This window comes from Dasypus novemcinctus, chromosome X, assembly GCF_030445035.2.
Source record: "Dasypus novemcinctus isolate mDasNov1 chromosome X, mDasNov1.1.hap2, whole genome shotgun sequence".
NCBI classification, from domain to species: Eukaryota; Metazoa; Chordata; class Mammalia; order Cingulata; family Dasypodidae; genus Dasypus; species Dasypus novemcinctus.
The window spans coordinates 84663393-84683857 of record NC_080704.1 but is presented as its reverse complement, the minus strand read 5'-3'; positions in this window follow the sequence as shown (position 1 = coordinate 84683857).

Below are 20465 nucleotides of genomic sequence, written 5' to 3'. Positions count from 1 at the left end.
GTATATGCCCATCAGTGGAATTGCTGGGTCATATGGCAAATCTATAGCTAGTTTTTTGAGAAACCACCAAACTGTCCTCCAGAACAGCTGTATCCTTCTGCATTCCCACCAGCAGTGGATGAGTGTTCCCATTCCTCCACATCCTCTCCAACATTTATATTCTTCTGTTTTTTTTCATAGCTGCCAATCTTATGGGATTAAGAGGCTATCTCAATGTTGTTTTGATTTGCATTTCCCTAACAGCTAGTGATTTTGAGGATTTTTTCATGTGCTTTTTAGCCATTTGTGTTTCTTCTTTGGAGAAGTGTCTGTTCAAATCTTTTTCCCATTTTTTAAATGGGTTGTTTGTCTTTTTACTTTCGAGATATAGGAGTTCTTTATAAATGCAGGATACTAATCTCCTATCAGATATGTGGTTACCAAATATTTTCTCCCATCATGTAGGCTCTCTTTTCATTTTCTTGACAAAATACTTTGAAGTTCAGAAGGCTTTAATTTGGACGGGCAGCGGACTTGGCCCAGTGGTTAGAGCGTCCGTCTACCACATGGGAGGTCCGCAATTCAAACCCCAGGCCTCCTTGACCCATGTGGAGCTGGCCCACGTGTGCAGTGCTGATGCATGCAAGGAGTGCCATGCCACTCAGGGGTGGTCCCATGTAGGGGAGCTCCAAACGCAAGGAGTGCACCCCATAAGGAGAGCTGTCCAGCATGAAAGAAAAGTGCAGTCTGCTCAGGAATGGCACTGCAGACACGGAGAGCTGACACAACAAGATGACGCAACAAAAAGAAACAGATTCCCATGCCACTGACAACACCAGAAATTGACAAAGAAGATGCAGCAAATAGACACAGAGAAGAGACAACCAGGGTGGGGGGGAGGGGAGAGAAATAAATAAATTTATAAATCTTTAAAAAAATTTTTTGAGGAAATCCCATTTATCTATTTTTTCTTTTGCTGCTCGTGCTTTGTGTGTGAAGTTCATGAAGCCATCTCCTATTACAAGCTCCTGTAATTGCTTCCCTACATTGCTTTCCAAAGTCTTTATGGTCTTGGCTCTTATAGTTTGGTCTTTGATCCATCTTGAGTTGATTTTTGTATAAGGTGTGAGATGGTAATCCTCTTTCATTCTTTCACATATGAATATCGAGTTCTCCTGACACCATTTGGTGAAGAGGCCATTCTATCCCAGTTGAGTGGGTTTAGTTGACTTTTTGAATATCATATGGCCAAATATATGAGAATCTATATCAGAACTCTCAATTCGTTTCCATTGGTCGGTGTGTCTATCCTTGTGCCAATACCATGCTGTTTTCACTACTGTAGCTTTGTAGTGTTTTGAAGGCAGGTAGTGTCATTCCTCCAATTTCATTTTTCTTTTTCAATATGTCTTTGGCTATTCAGGGCCTCTTTCATTTTCAGAAATATTTCATAGCTAGTTTTTCTAGTTCATCAAACAATGCTGAGTTTATTTTTATTACAATTGATTTAAATGTGTAGATCACTTTTGGTAGGATAAGCATTTTAATAATATTTCATCCACCTATCCATGAACAGGGATATTCTCCCATTTAGTAAAGTCTTCTTTGATTTCCTTGAACAGTGCTTTGCAGTTTTCTGTGTGCTTCTTACATCTTTCGTTAAATTTATTCCTAGGTATTTGATTTTTAAATTTAGTATTGTAAATAGTATTTGTTCCTTGATTTTCTCCTCAAATTGCTCAGTATTGGTGTACAGATTTGGAGCATTTTTTCATGTGCTTTTTAGCCATTTGTATTTTTTCTTTAGAAAAGTGCCTGTTTTAATCTTTTCCTCATTTTTTAAATGGGTTGTTTATCTTTTTATTTTCAAGATATAGGCGTTCTTTATATATGCAAGTTATAAGTCTCTTATCAGATATATGGTTGCCAAATATTTTCTCCCATTGTGTGGGTTCCCTTTTTACTTTCTTGACAAACTCCTTTGAGGTGCAGAAGGCTTCAATTTTGAGGAGGTTGCATTTATCTATTTGTTCTTTTGCTGCTCGTGCTTTTAGTGTGATATTCATGAAGCCATTTCCTATTACAAAGTCCTGTAGATGTTTCCAGACACTGCTTTCCAAGGTCTTTATGGTCTTGGCTCTTATATTTAGGTCTTTGATCCATCTTGAATTGATCTTTGTATAAGGTGTGCAATGGTAATCCTCTTTCATTCTTCTACATATGGATATCAAGTTTTCAAGGCACCATTTGTTGAATAGGCCATTCTCTCCCAGTTGAGAGGGTGTGGTGGCTTTATCGAATATTATATGGCTATATATATGAGGTTCTATATCAGAACTTTCAATTTGATTCCATTGGTCTGTGCGTCTGTCCTTATGCCAATACCATGCTGTTTTCACAACTGTAGCTTTGTAGTATGTTTTGAAGTTCGGTAGTGTGATTCCTCCAATTTCGTTTTTCTTTTTCAATATGTCTTTGGCTATTTGGGGTCTCTTTCCTTTCCAAATAAATTTCATAGTTAGTTTTTCTAGTTCCTTAAAGAAGGCTGTGTTGATTTTTATTAAGATTGCATTGAATGTGTACATCAGTTTTGGTAGGATAGACATCTTAATAATATTTAGTCTTCCTATCCATGGACAGGGAATATTTTTCCATTTATTTAGGTCTTCTTTGATTTCCTTGAACAGTCTTGTATAGCTCTCAGTGTATAAGTTTTTTGCAACTTTAGTTTAATTTATTCCTATTTAATTTCTTTATTTACTATTTTAAATGATATTTGTTTCTTGATTTCCTCCTGATCTTGCTCATTATTGGTGTACAGAAATGCTACTGATTTTTGCACATTGATCTTATAACCTGAGACTTTACTAAACTCATTTATGAGTTCTAGAAGCTTTGTTTTCAATCTCTCAGGGTTTTCTATATATAGGATAATGTCATCTGCAAATAATGAAATTTTGACTTCTTCCTTTCCCATTTGAATGCCTTTTATATCTGGTTCTTGCCTCAGTGCTCGAGGAAGTACTAAGACAATGTTAAGTAGAAGGGGAGACAGTGGGCATCCTTGTCTTGTTCCTGACTTTAGAGGGCAGGATTTTAGGATTTCTCCATTATAAACAATGTTGGCTGTAGGTTTTTCTTATATACTATTGATCATGTTCAAAAAATTTCCTTGTATTCCGATCTTTTGGAGTGTTTTTATCAAGAAAAGGTGCTGTATTTTGTCAAATGCCTTTTTTCTGCATCTATAGATATAATCATGTGATTTTTCCCTTCAATCTGTTTATATGGTGTATTACATTGATTGATTTTCTTATGTTGAACCATCCTTGCAAGCCTGGAATGAATCCCACTAGGTCGTGGTTTATAATTGGTTTAAGGTGTTGTTGAATACGATTAGCAAGTATTTTGTTAAGTATTTTTGCGTCTAGGTTCATTAGAGAAGTTGGTCTGTAATTTTCCTTTCTTGTGGTGTCTTTGTTTGGCTTTGGTACTAGGGTAATGTTGGCATCATAGAATGAGTGAGGCAATGTTCCTTCTGTTTCGGTTTTTTGGAAAAGTTTCAGCAGGACTGGTGTTAGTTCTTTCTGGAATGTTTTGTAGAATTCACCTGTGAAGCCGTCTGGCCCTGGGCTCTTCTTAGTTGGGAGGTTTTTAATGACTGATTCTATCTCTTTACTTGTGATTGGTTTGTTGAGATCATCAATTTCTTCTTTCGTCAATAAGGGTTGCTTATGTGTTTCTAGGAATTTGCCCATTTCCTCTGAATTGTCATTTTTGTTGGAATATAGTTTTTCAAAGTATCCTCTTTTGTTAGTCTTTATTTCTGTGGGGTCAGTGGTGATATGTCCATTCTCATTTCTTATTTTGTGTATTTGCATCTTCTCGCTTTTTTTCTTTGTTAGTCTCACTAAAGGTTTGTCAATTTTGTTGATCTTCTCAAAAAAACAGCTCTTGGTCTTGTTTATCTTTTCAAGTGCTTTCTTATTTTCTATTTCATTTAGTTCTTCTCTTTTCTTCGTTATTTCCTTCCTTCTTCTTCCTGTTGGATTACTTTGTTGCTGTTTTCTCTAATTCCTTCAAATGTGCAGTTAGTTCTTCAATTTTTGCTCTGTCTTCTTTTTTGATATATGAATTTATGGCTATAAATTTCCCTCTCAGTACTGCTTTTGCTGCATCCCATAAATTTTGGTATGTTGTGTTATCATTATCATTTGTTCAAGGTAGTCATTGATTTCTTTTGAGATTTCCTCTTTGACCCACTGTTTTTCTAAGAGTGTGCTGTTTAATTTCCAAATCATGGTGTGAAATCTGGGCCTCTGGCCCTTGCAAATTTCCAGCTTCACTCTACTGTGGTCAGAGATATTATTTTGTCTGATTGCAATATTTCTGAATTCATTAAGCCTCTCTTTGTGGCCTAGCATATGGTCTATCTTGGAGAATGATCCATGTGTGCTTGAGAAAAATGTATATCCTGCTGTGTTTGGGTGTAATGATCTATATATGTCTATTAGATCCAGCTCCTTTAATAGACTGTTCAAATATTTTGTTTCTTTAGTGATTCTCTTTTGAGATGTTCTGTCCAGAGTTGATAATGATGTATTAAAATCCCCCACTATAATTGTAGATGCATCTATTCTTTCACTCAGTTTTGCCAGCATTTGCCTCATGTATTTAGAGGCGCCCTTGTTAGGATTATCAATATTTATGATTGTTCAATCTTCTTGACAGATTGTCCCTTTCACTAAAATGTAAGATCCCTCTTTGTCTCTCACAATTGTTTCACATTTAAAGTCTATTTTGCCTGATATTAATATAGCTACTCCTGCCTTTTTTTGGTTGTTGTTTGCTTGTATGATTGTTTTCCAACCATTCACTTTCAGCCTCCATGCGTCTCTGGGTCTAAGATGTGTCTCTTGTAGACAGCATATAGATGGGTCATATTTCCTTATCCAATGTCCCAGTCTGAATCTTTTGATAGGTGAGTTTAATCCGTTGACATTCAGTGTTATTACTTTCAAGGAATTATTTGTGTTAGCTATATTTTGATTGGACTTGTGTTTGTCATATTTTGTTTGCTTTTTTTTTCCCCTTCTCTTTTTGTCTTTTTTGTTGCTCTTACACTTACCTCCAACTCTGCCTGTCCTGTTTTTTTCTCTCTTCCTGCAGAACTCCATTTAGAATTTCTTGAAGGGGAGGTTTCTTGTTGGCATACTCTTTCAGTTTTTGTTTATCTGAGAATATTTTGAACTCTCCATCATTTTTGAATGCTAGTTTAGCTGAATAGAGTATTCTCGGTTGGAAATTTTTTTCTTTTAGAACATTGACTATATCATACCACTGCCTTCTTGCCTCCATGGATTCAGATGAGAAATCAGCACTTAATCTTATGGAGCTGCCCTTGTATGTGATGGTTTTCTTTTCTCTTGTAGCTTTTCAAATTTTCTCTTTGTCTTGAGCATTGGATAATTTGACAATTATATGTCTTGGGGTGGGCCTATTGGGGTTTATGACAATTGGGGTGCGCTGTGCTTCTTGGATATGTACATCTGTCTCTTTCAGTAGATTTGGGAAATTTTCAGCCATTATTTCCTGCAACACTCCTTCTGATCCCTTTCCCTTCTCTTCTCCTTCTGGGATGCCTATAATACGTATGTTTGTGCATTTTGCATTGTCATTCAGGTCCCTATGTCTTATCTGGATTTTTTCTATCTTTTTATCGACCAATTCTACTATCTGTTTGATTTCCGATGTACTGTCTTCCACATCACTAATTCTCTGCTCTGCCTCTTCTAGTCTGCTGATATTTGCTGCAAGTGTAGTTTTGATTTCTTGAACTGTGGTGTTCATTCCCATCATATCTGTTATCTTTTTGTGTATGTCTGCAATTTCCCGTCCAAGTGTTGTCTTCATGTTGTTAACCTCTTCCTTTACTTCATTAAATTTGTCGGTGATAGATGTTCTGAGATATTTAATTGCTTGTGCAAAGTTCTGCTCCCCTTCCTGGTTTTTGGTTTGTTCATTGGATTCAGCCATGTTTTCCTGATTACTGGTTTGGTTTGTAGATTTTTGTTGCTGTCTGGTCATCATTTTATCTTGACGGGTTTAATCAGTTCCTTAGCTTCTTTGTCTAGTCTTGGGGATTAATTAGCTGTTGTTTTTGCATAAGTGTTATATCTTCTCTTTGTCACTTTGTTCTTCTTATTCTAATTTCTTATTGCTGGTTGAGTTCACTTTAAAGGAAAGTATTAGGGCCAGAGAATGGCAATTGTGTAAGCAAGGAAAAAGTGTAAAGTAGTATTGGTGATATATGTTAACCGAGCCACAATATGAGATCTGGGAAGATTGATATTAGATTCATGTAAATTGTGTAGATTTATAGCAGTAGGTAGAGTACCTATAATGAGGTAGTCTAGTGAATATGGGAGGAAAATGGTATGAATTAAAAAGCTATTGTTTTCATGAGAGAGGGAAAGAGAAAAGAAAGGCAAGTTTCAGGAGTGGGTAAAAGACAGAAAACAAAACAAAGGTATTAGAAATTAAGTGTTAGACACTTTGGGGATCCAAGAAAGGGAGGTGGAATATAGGAGAGACAGTAGATGATGGGGGATATCAAGTTGTAGGGGAAAGGGGATAGTGTAGGTAGCCAAAATCAATTCACACGGAAATGAGGCAGCGGAGGATGAGGAAACCCAGCAAATGTGAGGTGTTCCCTGCAGGACCTATTGTATAATTAAGATAAAATAAAATAAGAAGAAAATGAGGGACAAGAGAGAGAGAAAAAAAAAGAGAAGAAAGGAAGAAAGGAAAGGGCAGGGAATAGGTCGGGAAAAGAAAAAAATGATACAGAACAACCACAACAGCAACAACAACAACAACAAAAAAACCCTAAATAACTGAAAAAATAAAAGACTTTGGGGGGATATGCTGAGATAAAACACTAGGAGATAATGCACTTATAGCAATCAGGACATTAAAAAAAATAAAGAATAAAATAAAATAAAAATAAAACAAAACAAAAAAGAAAAAACACAAATGTTGAGGGCTAAGATATTCAAGGACCTCACATGGACATCAGGGCGTGATGGATTCAGGGATCAAAAGTCTGAGATTTTGAAGACTCAAGAGGTGTGAATCTCTAGGTTGTGGGCCACCAGGGTTTAAGGGACTCAGTCCTGGCAACCTCAAGTCTGGTTAACAGGGAGCCTGGGAGCACCACAGTGCAACACAGCCTTCAGGGATCCCCACAGCTGGGTGCCAGCCCTATGGTTGAGTTCCCATCTGCACACTCTATCCTATGTGTCTGAACCCCACAATTCACTCACTCACTGGGGTCTATTCTGTGGATGTATCACCAATTCGACTTCAGGACCCCTCCCACCCTGTAAGCCCCTGGAATGGCCACCTGGGGGCGCCTCTACACTGCAGCCAATTTAATGACGCAGATCAGTAGCCAGGCCTGTGGGTGGTACTCCAGCCAGAAACGCCGATAACAGAGTCGAAACCTGAAATTCCCACACTTCACAAAATATTCCCCTAATCGGCTTCCAGATGTCTCCCAACCTGCAACAGCCTCGTGGTGGCGTCTGTTTATTGCTATCAATTTAAGCCCACTGCCGATCAGCAGCCAGGCTTGGGGGGGGGCGGGGCTCTAGATGGAAGCACTATTATTTGTGTCCACAATCAAAAATTCCCCTCTTCACAATAAAACTCCTGTTTGTCTCACCAAATCCGTCTGCAAAGGCCTACTGTCCTGTTAACCCCCTAATAGCCCGCTCAGGGCTTATGAATTCCTCAGTACCACAGAGCCTCCAGAAAACACCACCGCAGCACCGGTGCCACTGCTCCACCCACCACAGGAGGGAGTTTCCTGTGCACAGCTCCCACCTCTGTGTAATAGAGTCTCAATTATATCTTATAGACGCATTTTCTCTGTTACCTTCCCACCAAATCAATGTCCAGACACCTCCTGCCCTGCAAAAATCCTGAAGCAGCCTGGTCCCAAAGAACCTCCAATGCTGCCCAGCCACTTCTTTGCAGGAGATATTATCAGGCATGCTCACTCAGCCACCATCTTGCCCCGCCCCCCACTTCATTTTTGATGTATGAGTTAATGGCTATAAATTTCCCTCTCAGTACAGTTTTTCCTGCATCCCAAAAGTTTTGATATGTTGTGTTGTCATTTTCCTTAATTTCAAGGTATTTACTAATTTATTTTGAGATTTCCTCCTTCATCCATTGTTTGTGTAAGAATATGTATACCTTCCATATCTTTCTGCCTAATCTGGTTCTCTAGCCCTTCCAAATTTCCAGCTTCTTTCCACTGTAGTCAGAGAAATTATTTCATATAGCTTCAGTCTTTTTTTAAATTCATTGTGACTTTCTCTGTAGCCTAGCATGTGGTCTATCTTGGAGAATGATTCATTTGTACCTGAGAAGTATGTATATCCTGCTGTATTTGGGTGTAGTGTTCTCTATATCTATTAGGTCCTGATCTTCTAATATATTATTCAATGCCTTTGTTTCTTTATTAATTCTCTGTTGAGATGTTCTTTCTAATGGTGATAATGGTATATTAAATTCCCACACTATAATTGTAGAGGCATCTATTCCTCCACTAAGTTTTTCCAGTGTTTGCCTCACCTATTTGAGACACCCTGCTTAGGTGCATAAATGTTTATGATTGTTCTTTCTTCTTGACAGATTACCCCATTTACTAATATGTAGTGTCCAATTTTGTCTCTCACAATACTTTTGCATTTAAAGTCTGTTTTGTTGAATATTAGTGTAGCTACTCCTTCCCTGTTTTGAATTTGTTTGGTGTAAGATTGTTTTTCATCCATTCACTTTAAAACTCCTTGAATCCCTGGGCCTAAGGTGGGTTTCTTGAACACAGAATAAAGGCAGTTCATATTTACTTATCCACTCTTCCAATCTATGTCTTTTGACTTGTTAGTTTAATCCATTAACAATCAGTGTTATTTCTCTCAAGAAATTACTTATATTAGCCATACTTTCTTTGGATTTGTGTCTGTCATATCCTGTTTTTTTCCCTCTTTTTGTCTTTTTCGTTTTTCTTACACTTTCCTCCCAATTTGTCTCTCGTGTTCTTTTCTTTCATCTTGCAGAACTCCCTTTACTTCCTTGAAGGGCAGGTTTCTTATTGGCGTACTCTCTTAGTTTCTGTTTATCTGTGGATATTTTCAACTCTACATCATTTTTGAATGTGCATTCTTGGCTGGATTTTTTTTTTCTTTTAGTACCTTGACTATGCTATACTACTGCCTTCTTGTCTCCATGGTTTCAGATGAGAAATCAACACTTATTGAGTTTCCCTTTTATGTGATGGTTCCCTATTCTCTTGCCACCTTCAGTATTTTTTCTTTGTCTTGAGCATTGTATGATTTGAGAAGTATATTTCTTGAAGTAGGTCTGTTGGAATTTATACTTTATGGGGTGCATTGCACTTTCTGGACATGTACATCCATCTCCCTCAATAAGTTTGGGAAATTTTCAGCCATTATTTCCTCCAACTCTCCTCCTGTCCTCTTTCCCTTCTCTTCTTCATCTGCAATGCCTATAATGCATATGCATGTGCATTTTGTGTTGTCATTCTGATCCCTAAGTCCATGCTCCCTAAGTTAATGCTTTATTTTTTTCTACCTTTTTATTGATCAGTTTTACTATCTGTTTGATTTCAGATGCACTGTCTTCCACATCTCTAATTCTCTCCTTTGCCTTCAAATCTGCTATTATTTGCTGAGAGTTTATTTTTGCTTTCTTTGCTTGTGTCATTCATCACCATTATATCTTTTTGTGTGCATTTACAATTTCTTTAATATGCTTTCCAAGTATTTTCTTAATATCCTTAATCTCTTTCTTTGCTTCATTGAGTTAGTTCTTGATTTTTGTTTGGAGAGATTTGTTTAGCTGTTTGATGCTCTGCTCCTCTTGCTGGTTTTTAGTTTGTTCATTGGACTGGGCCATATCTCCCTGATTACTGGTATGGTTTGTAATTTTTTTTGCCATCTGGTTATTTTATCTTGATCAGTTTGTTCAGCTGGTTAGCTTCTCCATCTAGTCTTGGGTTTTTTTAATGTGCTATTTCTGTGTGTGTGCTAAGTTTTTTCTTTGACCTTTTGTTCTTCTTAGTCTATTATTGTTTAAGTTCCCTTGAAGGAAAAAGATTATGGCCAGGGAAAGCAAAAGAGGTAATAAAAGAAAAAGTATAATAGTAGTATTGATAGTAAATGTTAGCTGAAGAACCATATAAAACCTAGGAGAATGAATACTAAACTCATGTAAGCAGTGTAGAGTTATAGGAAAAGAAAATGTGGAGTACCTACAATGAAATGGGAAACTGAATATGGAGAATAAGGTATGAATTAAAACAGTAGCATGATCAGGACAGAGGGAATGAGAAAAAAAAGTACAATAACATAAAGAATTAATAAAAGATAGAAAACAGAAGTTTTAGAAATAAAAAGCCAGAAAAGTTGGGGCTAAACAAATAGGTGGAATGTAAGAGCAATAACAGATGGAAGAGATGGAAGATAGAAAGATGTAGGAAGGAAAAGAGATAGCTTTAGTAGCCAAAATCAGTACACAAAGCAGAGGGGAAATCAAGGACAAAGAAGCACAGCAAACAAGAAACAAGACAACAGAACTTAATAGAAAAAAAGAAATAAAGGGGTGGGTGGATAAAAATAAAGGAAAGACAATAAAACAAAACAAAACAGAAAACCAGATAATCCCTCAAGTAAGGGGTCAACCAAACCTTAAGATAAACCAGACTTCCCTCTTACACCCCTGTGGAGCTTGTCAGTCTGCTGGTGTTTACCAATTAATTACCTGGCAGCTCTCTCCCTGCAAATTTTGAGGTGGGTTTTAGTGAGTAAACTAAGTTAAAACTTGTAACAGAAGTAATCCTTTTTTTTTTTAAGGAAAAATAAGGGACCTAAGGGAAGCTAATACAGGGATAATGTCTTTGTTTTCCCTGTCTCAATGCATCAGTTAGATGTTTAATATCCCAGTGGGTCATTACTCTAAGAGGAGCCAGAAACTAAACCATAGACCTGGTACATTCAAGGCTGAAACTCCTCCATGGAGCCAAATCCTCCTTCTGGGACAATGTGCTTCTCAAAAAGAGTCCCCTTCCTGGGTCAGGATGGACTCTTTGCAATTGAATAAACTGATTAAGAATCTGCCCTTCCCTTTTTCTCCCTTCCTCACTTCCCTTTCTCCCAGGGCAGCAGGAAGGCCATGTAGCTCCCCTCCAAGACTTCAGAGACCCAATTTACCACAGAAAACAATGACTCTCAGTCTCTTTGAGAGAGAGCACCCACACCATACCAAGAGCCCCAAATATGCTTCTGGAAGCCCACCAAACCTTTCCCACTGTCCCCTTCTCTTATGTGTGTTGCACAGGACTAGTCAATTGCCTGACTCCACCTTCTAGAACAACCCTCCCTTATTCCAGGGAGTTTAGGTAAATCAGGCAACCTCAGAAGATTTCCCTCTCACATCTTCCTAGTCTCTCTTTTGCTGTATTTTTTCAAGAAGTGTGCTGTATTTTATCAAATGCTTTTTCTGCATCAATAGATATGATCATGTGATTTTTTTCCTTCAATCTGTTTATGTGATGTATTATATTTATTGATTTTCTTATGTTGAAACATCATTGCATAGCAGATGGTCGTGGTGTATAATTCATTTAATGTGTTGTTGCATATGATTAGCAAGTATTTTGTTGATTTTGGCATCTAGATTCATTAGAGAGGTTGGTCTGTTGTTTTCCTTTCTTGTGGTGACTATGTTTGGGTTTGATATTAGGGTAATGTTGGCATCATGAAATGAATTAGGAAATATTTCTTCTATTTCAAATTTTTGGAAGATTTTAAGCAAAATTTGTGTTATTTCTTTGCAGAATGTTCAGTAGAATTCACTTGTGAAGTCATCTGGCCCAGGGCTCTGCTTTGTTGGGAAGTTTTGCTTTTTTTTTGTTCCATTCAACCCCACCGCCCCCACCCCCCACTCCCCCCACAGCAACACTCTCTCCCATCATCATGACACATCCATTGCACCTGGTAAGTACATCTCTGAGCATCACTGCACCCCATAGTCAATGGTCCACATCATAGCCCACACTCCCCCACGTTCCATCCAGTGGGCCCTGGGGGGATCTACAATGTCCTGTAATTGTCCGTGAAGCACCACCCAGGACAACTCCATGTCCCAAAAACGCCTCCACATCTCATCTCTTCCTCCCATTCCCCAAACCCAGCAGTCACCATGGCTACCCTTCCCACACCCATTCCACATTTTCTCTGTGGACATTGGATTGGTTGTGTCCATTGCACATCTATGTCAAGTGGGGGCTTAGATTCCACATGGATACTGGATGCACTCCTCCTGCTTTCAGTTGTAGACACTCTAGGCTCCATGGTGTGGTGGGTGACCTTCTTCAACTCCATGTTAGCTGAGTGGGGTAAGTCCAATAAATCAAAGTGTAGGAGCTGAAGTCTGTTGAGGCTCTGGGCCTGGGTGTCATATTATCAGTCCAGAGATTCAAATCCCCTAAATATATCTAAAACCCCAGCACCAACTACAATTCCAATAAAGTAGCATGCAAGCCTTGTGAAAAGAGATCCCCTCTGAGTCCAATTCCATCATGCAGAAACACCAGCTCCAAAGAAGGGCCATCTGCCATGGCACTCAACCCCATCTGCCATGCCATAGAACCCGTGGGTCTCTTTATCCCTCAAAAGAACCAATGCCTGGGGTTGTATCTACTTTATCTGTCTCTTAGACTCTGCTCAGTTGTGCATAAGGGCATTCCTTCTGACAACCTCCAGACTCTTTTTTAGAGACTCATAGCCTTATAATCTCATTTGTCCTTTCCATTTCCCCCTTACATTAGGTCAAACAGCATTTTGAAGTCATGTTATTATATGTAGACAGGGATATTCTGCTGATCCATATTGAACCTTTAATTCAAGGTCCTTTTCTAGTTGCATCTTCAGCTGGTATGTGGTAGTGATCCCTTGGTGCCAGGGAGGCTCATCCCCGGGTGTCATGTCCCACGCTGGGGGGAATGCACTGCATCTACGTGCTGAGTTTGGCTGTGAGAGTGGCCACATTTGAGTAACATGAAGGCTGTCACGAGGAAACTCCCAGGCACAGTGCTACTCTAGGCCTTGTTCTTATTGCAGGTGTATAGGCTCAAAAGCATAGCCATTAGTATCAGGAGCCCACTGTTGGGCCCTCCTTCCTTCCTGGTTCTTGCCGTTGCACCTGGGGGACTGCCGCTGCTACCCCAGGGTCCACAACAGTGACCCCTAGGCCAGGAGCCCAGTACCCCCCCAGCTGTTGTTTTTAATTGTTTCCACTATGAGTATATCTAGACATTACTATATACCCTGGGCATATGCCCTGTATAACTCCCTGTCAACCATATATATCCTGTCAATAACATCCTATATCAGTATTGTTGGGAAGTTTTTAATGACTCATTTTACCTCTTTACTTGTGATTTGCTTGTTGAGATCATCAATTTCTTCTTTTGTCAATGTAAGCTGCTTATGTGTTTCTTGGAATTTGCCCATTTCCTCTAAATTGTTTTTCTTGTTGGAATACAGTTTTTCAAAGTATCCCCTTATGCCTATCTTTATTTCTGTGGGGTCAGTAGTGATATCCCCTTTCTCATTTCTTATTTTCTATATTTGCATCTTCTATCTTTTTTTCTTTGTTGGTTTAGCTAAGGGTTTGTTAGTTTTATTGATCTTCTCAAATAATTTAGCTCTTTGTTTTGTTTATTTTTTTGAGTGGTTTCCTATTTTCTATTTCATTTAGTTTTGCTCTGATATTTGTTGTTTCTTTCTTCTTTCTTTGGAGTCTGTTTTTTTTTTTTTTACTAATTCCTCCAATTGTTCAGTTAGTTCTTCAATTTTAGCTCTTCTTTTTTGATGTATGAATTTATGGCTATGAATTTCCCTCTCAGTACAGATTTTGCTGGATTCCATAAGTTTTGATATGTTGTGTTGTCATTTTCATTAGTTTCAAGGTAGTTATTGTCTAGATTTCCTCCTTGACTGACTGTTTTTCTAAGTGTGTGCTGTTTAACTTCCTTATCTTGGTACCAAATCTGGGCCTCTGGCCCTTGCAGATTTCCAGCTTCACTCCACTGTGGTCAGAGAAATTATTTTGTATGATTTTGAACTTTCTGAATTCATTGAGACTTTCTATGTGGCTTAGCATGTGGTCTATCTTGAATAATGATCTCTGCAAGCTTGAGAAAAGTGTATATCCTGCTGTATTTGGGTGTAATGTTCTGCATATGTCTATTAGGTCCAGATCCTCTAATATATTGTTCAAAGTCTTTCTTTATTGATTCTCCTTTGAGATGTTCTGCCCAATGGTGATAGTGGTGTTTTAAAGTCCCCCACTATATTTACAGAGGCATCTATTCCTTCACTTAGTTTCTCCAGTGTTTGCCTCATGTATTTGGAGGTGCCTTTGTTAGGTGCATAAATGTTTATGACTGTTCTTTCTTCTTGAAACATTATCCCTTTCACTAATATGTAGTGTCCATCTTTGTCTCTCACAATAGTTTTGCATTTAAAGTTTATTTTGTTTAATATTAATATAGCTACACCTACCCGTTTTTGGTTATTGTTTGCCTGTAAGATTGTTTTCCAGCCATTCACTTTCAACCTCCTTGAATCCCTGTGTCTAAGATGTGTTTCCTGTTGACAGTATATAGATGGGTCATATTTCCTTATCCAGTATTCCAATCTGTGTCTCTTAACAGGTGAGTTTAATCCATTGACATTTAGTGTTATTACTTTCAAGGAACTACTTATATTAGCCATATTTTCTTTGGGTTTATGTTTGTCTTATGTTGTTTGATTTTTTTCTCTTTTTGTAATTTTAATTGTTCTTTCTTTTCCAACTCTGTATCTCCTGTTTTTCTCTTTCCTCCTGCAGAATTCCCTTTACTATTTCTTGAAAGGCATGTTTCTTGTTGACATACTCTCTTAGTTTCTGTTTATCTGTGAATATTTTGAACTCTCCATCATTTTTGAATGCTAGCTTAGCTGGGTAGAGTATTCTTGGTTGGAAATTATTTTCTTTTAATACCTTGATTATGTCATACCACTGCCTTCTTGCCTCTATTGTTTCAGTTGAGAGATCTTAATCTTATGGAGCCTCCCTTGTACGTGATGGTTCTCTTTTCTCTTGCTGCTTTTAGTATTTTCTCTTTGTCTTGAGCATTGGATAATTTGACAAGTATATATCTTGGGGTAGGCCTGTTGGGATTTATGCTGTCTGGGGTGTATTGTGCTTCCTGGACATGTACATGCATCTCCCTCAATAAGTTTGGGAAGTTTTCAGCCATTATTTCCTCCAACACCCTTTCTGTCCCCTTTCCCTTCTCTTCTCCTACTGGGATGCCTATAATGCATATGTTTGAACATTTTGCATTGTCATTCAGGTACCTAAATCCCTGCTGGATTATTTCTGTCTTTTTTTTTCAATTATTTCTACTGTTTGATTTCAGATGGACTGTCTTCCACATCACTAATTCTTTCCTCTGCCTCTTTGAATGCTATTATTTGCTGAGAGTGTGTTTTTGATTTCTTGGATTGTGCTATTGATCCCCATCATATCCATGATCTTTTTGTGCATGATCACAATTTCTTCTGCATGCTTGCCAAGTGTTTTCTTAATATGCTTAATCTTGTCCTTCACTTCATTGCATTGGTCCATGATACATGTTTTGAGAACTTCAATTACTTGTTCGATGTTTCACTTCTCTTCCTGCTTTTTAGTTTGTTCATTGGATTGCACCATATTTTCTGATTATTGGTATGATCTGTAGTTTTTTGTTGCTGTCTGGTCGTCATTTCATCTTGTTGGATTTATTCTGTTGATTATCTTCTTCATCTAGTCTTGGGGTTTAATTAGTTGTTTTTGAGTGCATGTTAAGTCTTCTTTTTGTCACTTTTTTCTTCTTATTCTATTTCCTTGTTGTTGGCTAATTTCCCTTGAAAGAAAATATTAGGTTCAGGGAAAGGAAAAGTGGTAAGGAAAGAAAAATATAATAGTAGTATTGATAGTGAATGTTAGCAGAAGAACCATGTGAGATCTAGGAGAATGGATATAGAAGTCATGTGAGCTGTGTATAGTTATAACCATAAAAAATGGAGTACCTATAATGAGATAGTTAACTGAATATGGGAAGGAATATATGATTAATTAAAAGGTCAGTGTGGTAAAAAGAGAGGGAAAAAGAAATGAGAGAGAACAATAATATAAAGACTGAATAAATGATAGAAAACAGAATAGAGGTATTAATGATAAAAAGCTAGAAATATTGGGGGCTAAACAGAGAGAGATGGAATGTAAGAGAAACAGTAAATGATGGAGGAGAGAATGATGTGAAAGAAAGAGGATAGCATTGGTAGCCAGAATCAGTACACAGAGAAAAGGGAAAATTGAGGGTGAGGAAGAACAGCAAATAAAAAATGTTGCCTGAAGCACTTTATATATATGGAAAAAGTAAGAGAAAGGAAAAAAGCAGATCAAGAAAAAGAGAAGGGAGAAAAAGAAAAAAAGAAAGGGGAGGTGGGGGGATAAAGAGGAAGAAAAAAAAATCAAGAAAAGAAACCAACGAAAAGACCAGACAAGGCCTCAGGCATAGAATCCTCTTTGCAATTGAATAAACTGCTTAGGAGTCTGGCCTTCCCCCTTTCTCCCCTCCACACTTCCCTCTCTCCCAACACAGCAGGAAGGCTGCATAAGGGCTCCTGTAGGAAATTCAAATGGGTCCCTGGTGAACCAACTCTCCTGAGGAAATAATGTCTCTTAATTTCTTGAGAGAGCACCTGTGCCTTTCCAGGAACCCTAAATATGCTATTGGAAGCCTGTAAATCATATCCTACTGTCCCTCTCCCTTAGGTGTGCTGCAAGGGGGCTAGTTAATTTTCTGACTGCACCTTCTCCCCGACCAAGTTTCCTATCCCAGGGTGTTTAGGTAAATTGGGCTCTCTCACCAGATTCACCTCTCCTCTCTTCCTAGGCTCTCCCCAAGTCAGCTGATAGGCTTCTTCAAACTCAATAAAAGGGGGGTCCAGAAAATTGAACATGCATTCCTTGGGCCCCTCTGCACCTCCCACCTAAACTCTCCTACTCCCAGAGTTAGTCCGTGACCAGAGGGGTTGGGCAATGCCAGATTTCCAGGAGTGCTGGGCTCGGGAAACAAAGGCCCAGGAGAATGTGGACTCGGTATATGTAGGTCTGTGAAACATGGACCATGGGGATTCAGGGGACACAGGCTTGGGGTTCACGCATTTGGGGAACACAGGGCTTGGAAACTTCACCCCACGACCTGCAGTTCACAGGGAATGCCATGGCTTTTAGCCCTAGAGGGAAGGGATTTGCCTTTCCTCAGCTTTCGAGGTCTGTGTTAGAAACCAGCAATTCTACCTTCAGCAAACATCAATTCTGCTACAGTCTCACCAGATCGATGTTCAGACACCTCTCACCCTGTAGGTTCCTGAAACAGCCTACTCCATTAGGACTCCATCACCACACAACCAGTCCTTTGTAAGAGAAATGACGATGGTGCACTTACTCAGATGCCATCTTGCCCCACCTCCCAGTACCTTAACTCTTGACATTGAAATTGATCTGGTTCTTTGAGATGATCAATAAAATTGACAAACCCTTAACTAGACTAACAAAGAAAAAAAGAGAGAAGATGCAAGTACACAAAATAAGAAATGAGAAAAAGAATATCACCACTGACCCTACAGAAATAAAGACTCTCATAAGAGGATACTTTGAAAAACTATAGGCCAACAAGAAGGGCAATTGGGAGGAAATGGGCAAATTCCTAGAAACACATAAGCAACCCTCATTGACAAAAGAAGAAATTGATGATCTCAACAAGCAAATCACAAAAAAAAAAAAAAAAAGAGATAGAATCAGTCATTAAATTTCTCCCAACAAAGAAGAGCCAAGGGCTGGACAGCTTCACCACTGATTACTGCCAGACATTCCAGAAAGAACTAACACCAATTTTGCTTAAACTCTTCCAAAAAATTGAAATAGAAGGAACATTGTCTAATTCATTTTATGATGCCAACATTACCCTAATATCAAAGCCAAACAAAGTCACCACAAGAAAGGTAAATTACAGACCAATCCCTCTAATGACCCTAGATGTGAAAATCTATCAAGCACCAGCAACTAGAAAAAGCCCTTGAGAAAAAGGGGAAATGGTAAAGTCAAATGAGTTTATATGACTGAGTCTTCAAAAAAGAGTCAGAGAATCATAAGAGGGGTTGCACTTATGCACACCTCAGCAGGATCCCAGAGACAGCCAAAGTAGATACACCAGATACTGGTACTCCTGATGGCTACAGAAACACACAGGTTCTACAGTAGTGGCAGTTGGCTCTTGAGTTCAGTGCCTTGTCAGTGGGCTCTACTTTGGGATTTGTGTTTCTGAGTGAGATGGACTTGACCCAGATGTGACCTTTCTACACATGCTGTTCTGTCATCTTTACTGAACCTGTGGTTGGTGTTGGGGTTGGTGTATACTCAGGAGACTTGAATCTCTGGACTGGCCATGTACCACCTAGGCCCTGAACCTCAACAGAGTTGCAATTTCTACTCTCTGTTTCATTGGACTTACCCAGGTCAGCTAACAGGGAGGTGAAGATGGTAAACCACCACACCAGGGAACTGAGACTGCCTAAAACTCCAAGGAGGAGAACCACATCCATCAACCATGTGGGTCTAAGCTCCCTCTTGATATAGAGGTGGACTGGACATCATCATCTCAGGGTCCACAGGATGAAGAAATAAAACATGAATTAGAGTGGACTTACTTTTACTCTACTACAGAACTATTGTGACTAATAATGGAAGAAACAGTAGCATTGATCTGGAGAAAGTGGCCATGGTATTTGCTGAGAGCAGGGAGAGGGAAGAAGAGATGCGATATGGGTGCATTTTCAGGTCTTGGAATTGTCCTAAACGGTATAGCAAGGACAGATGCTGGACATTATATAGCCTGTCATAACCCACTGAATGTCATAACCCACTGAGGAGAGTGTACTGCAATGTAAACTCTAACCCATGCAGTGTAGTAGTGCTCCAAAATGTATTCACCAAAAGGAATGAGTGTGCCACAGTGATGAAAGTGCTTGTTGATGAGGGAGGAGTGGGAGGATGGGTAGGGTATGGGGTATGTGGGAACCTTTTATATTTTTTAATGTAACATTTTTGTAACCTATGTATCATCCAAAAATATAATAAAAAATTATTTCACTTAGGACAAAAAACACTAAAAATAAAAATAAAAAATAAAATAAATGCAAAAAAATAGGCAAGACCTTAAATATCTTGAAAGACAATGTAGGGAAGCATCTACAAGATCTTGTAATAGGAAATGGCTTCATGAACTTCACATCCAAAGCACGAGCAGCAAAAGAAAAAATAGATAAATGGGGCCTCCTCAAAAGTAAAACCTTTTGTACCTCAAAGGAGTTTATCAAGTGAAAAGACAGTCTACCCAATGGGAGAAAATATTTGGCTACCATATATCTGAAAGGGGCCTAATATCCAGCATATATAAAAAATCCTGTATCTTGAAAATGAAAAGACAAACAACCTATTTAAAAATGGTCAAGAGATTTGAACAGACGATCCTCCAAAGAAGAAATACAAGTGTCTAAAGAGCACATGATAAGCTGCTCAACACCACTAGCTATTAGGGAAATGCAAATCAAAACTACAATGAGATGCCATCTTACATTCATTAGACTGGCGGCTATTAAAAACCAGAAGACTAGAAGTGTTGGAGAGGATGAGGAGGAATGGGAACACTCATCCACTGCTGGTAGGAACATAGAATGATCCAGCTATTCTGGAGGACAGTTTGGCCGTTCCTCAAAATAATAGCTATAGATTTGCCATGTGACCCAGCAATTCCACTGCTGTGTGTATACCCAGCAGAACTGAAAACAAGGACACGAAATCATATATGCACACCAATGTTCATAGCAGCATTATTCACTATTGCCAAAAGTTGGAAATCAAACCAAATGCACATCAACAGATGAATGGATAAGTAAACTGTAGTATATATATATATATACAATAGAATACTATTCAGCTGTATGAGGAATACAGTACTTACACATGGGATAACATGGATGACTTTTTTTCTCCAAATTCTACTCAATTTATTCATTTTTTAAAAAATATTACATTAAAAAAAATGAGGTCCCCATTCACCCCCACCGCCCCCACCCCACCACTCCCCCCACAGTAACACTCTCCCCCATCATCATGACACATCCATTGCATCTGGTGAGTACATCTGTGGGCATTGTTGTACCCCACGCCCTGTGGTCCACACCATAACCCACACTCTCCCACATTCCATCCAGTGGGCCATGGGAGGACATACAATG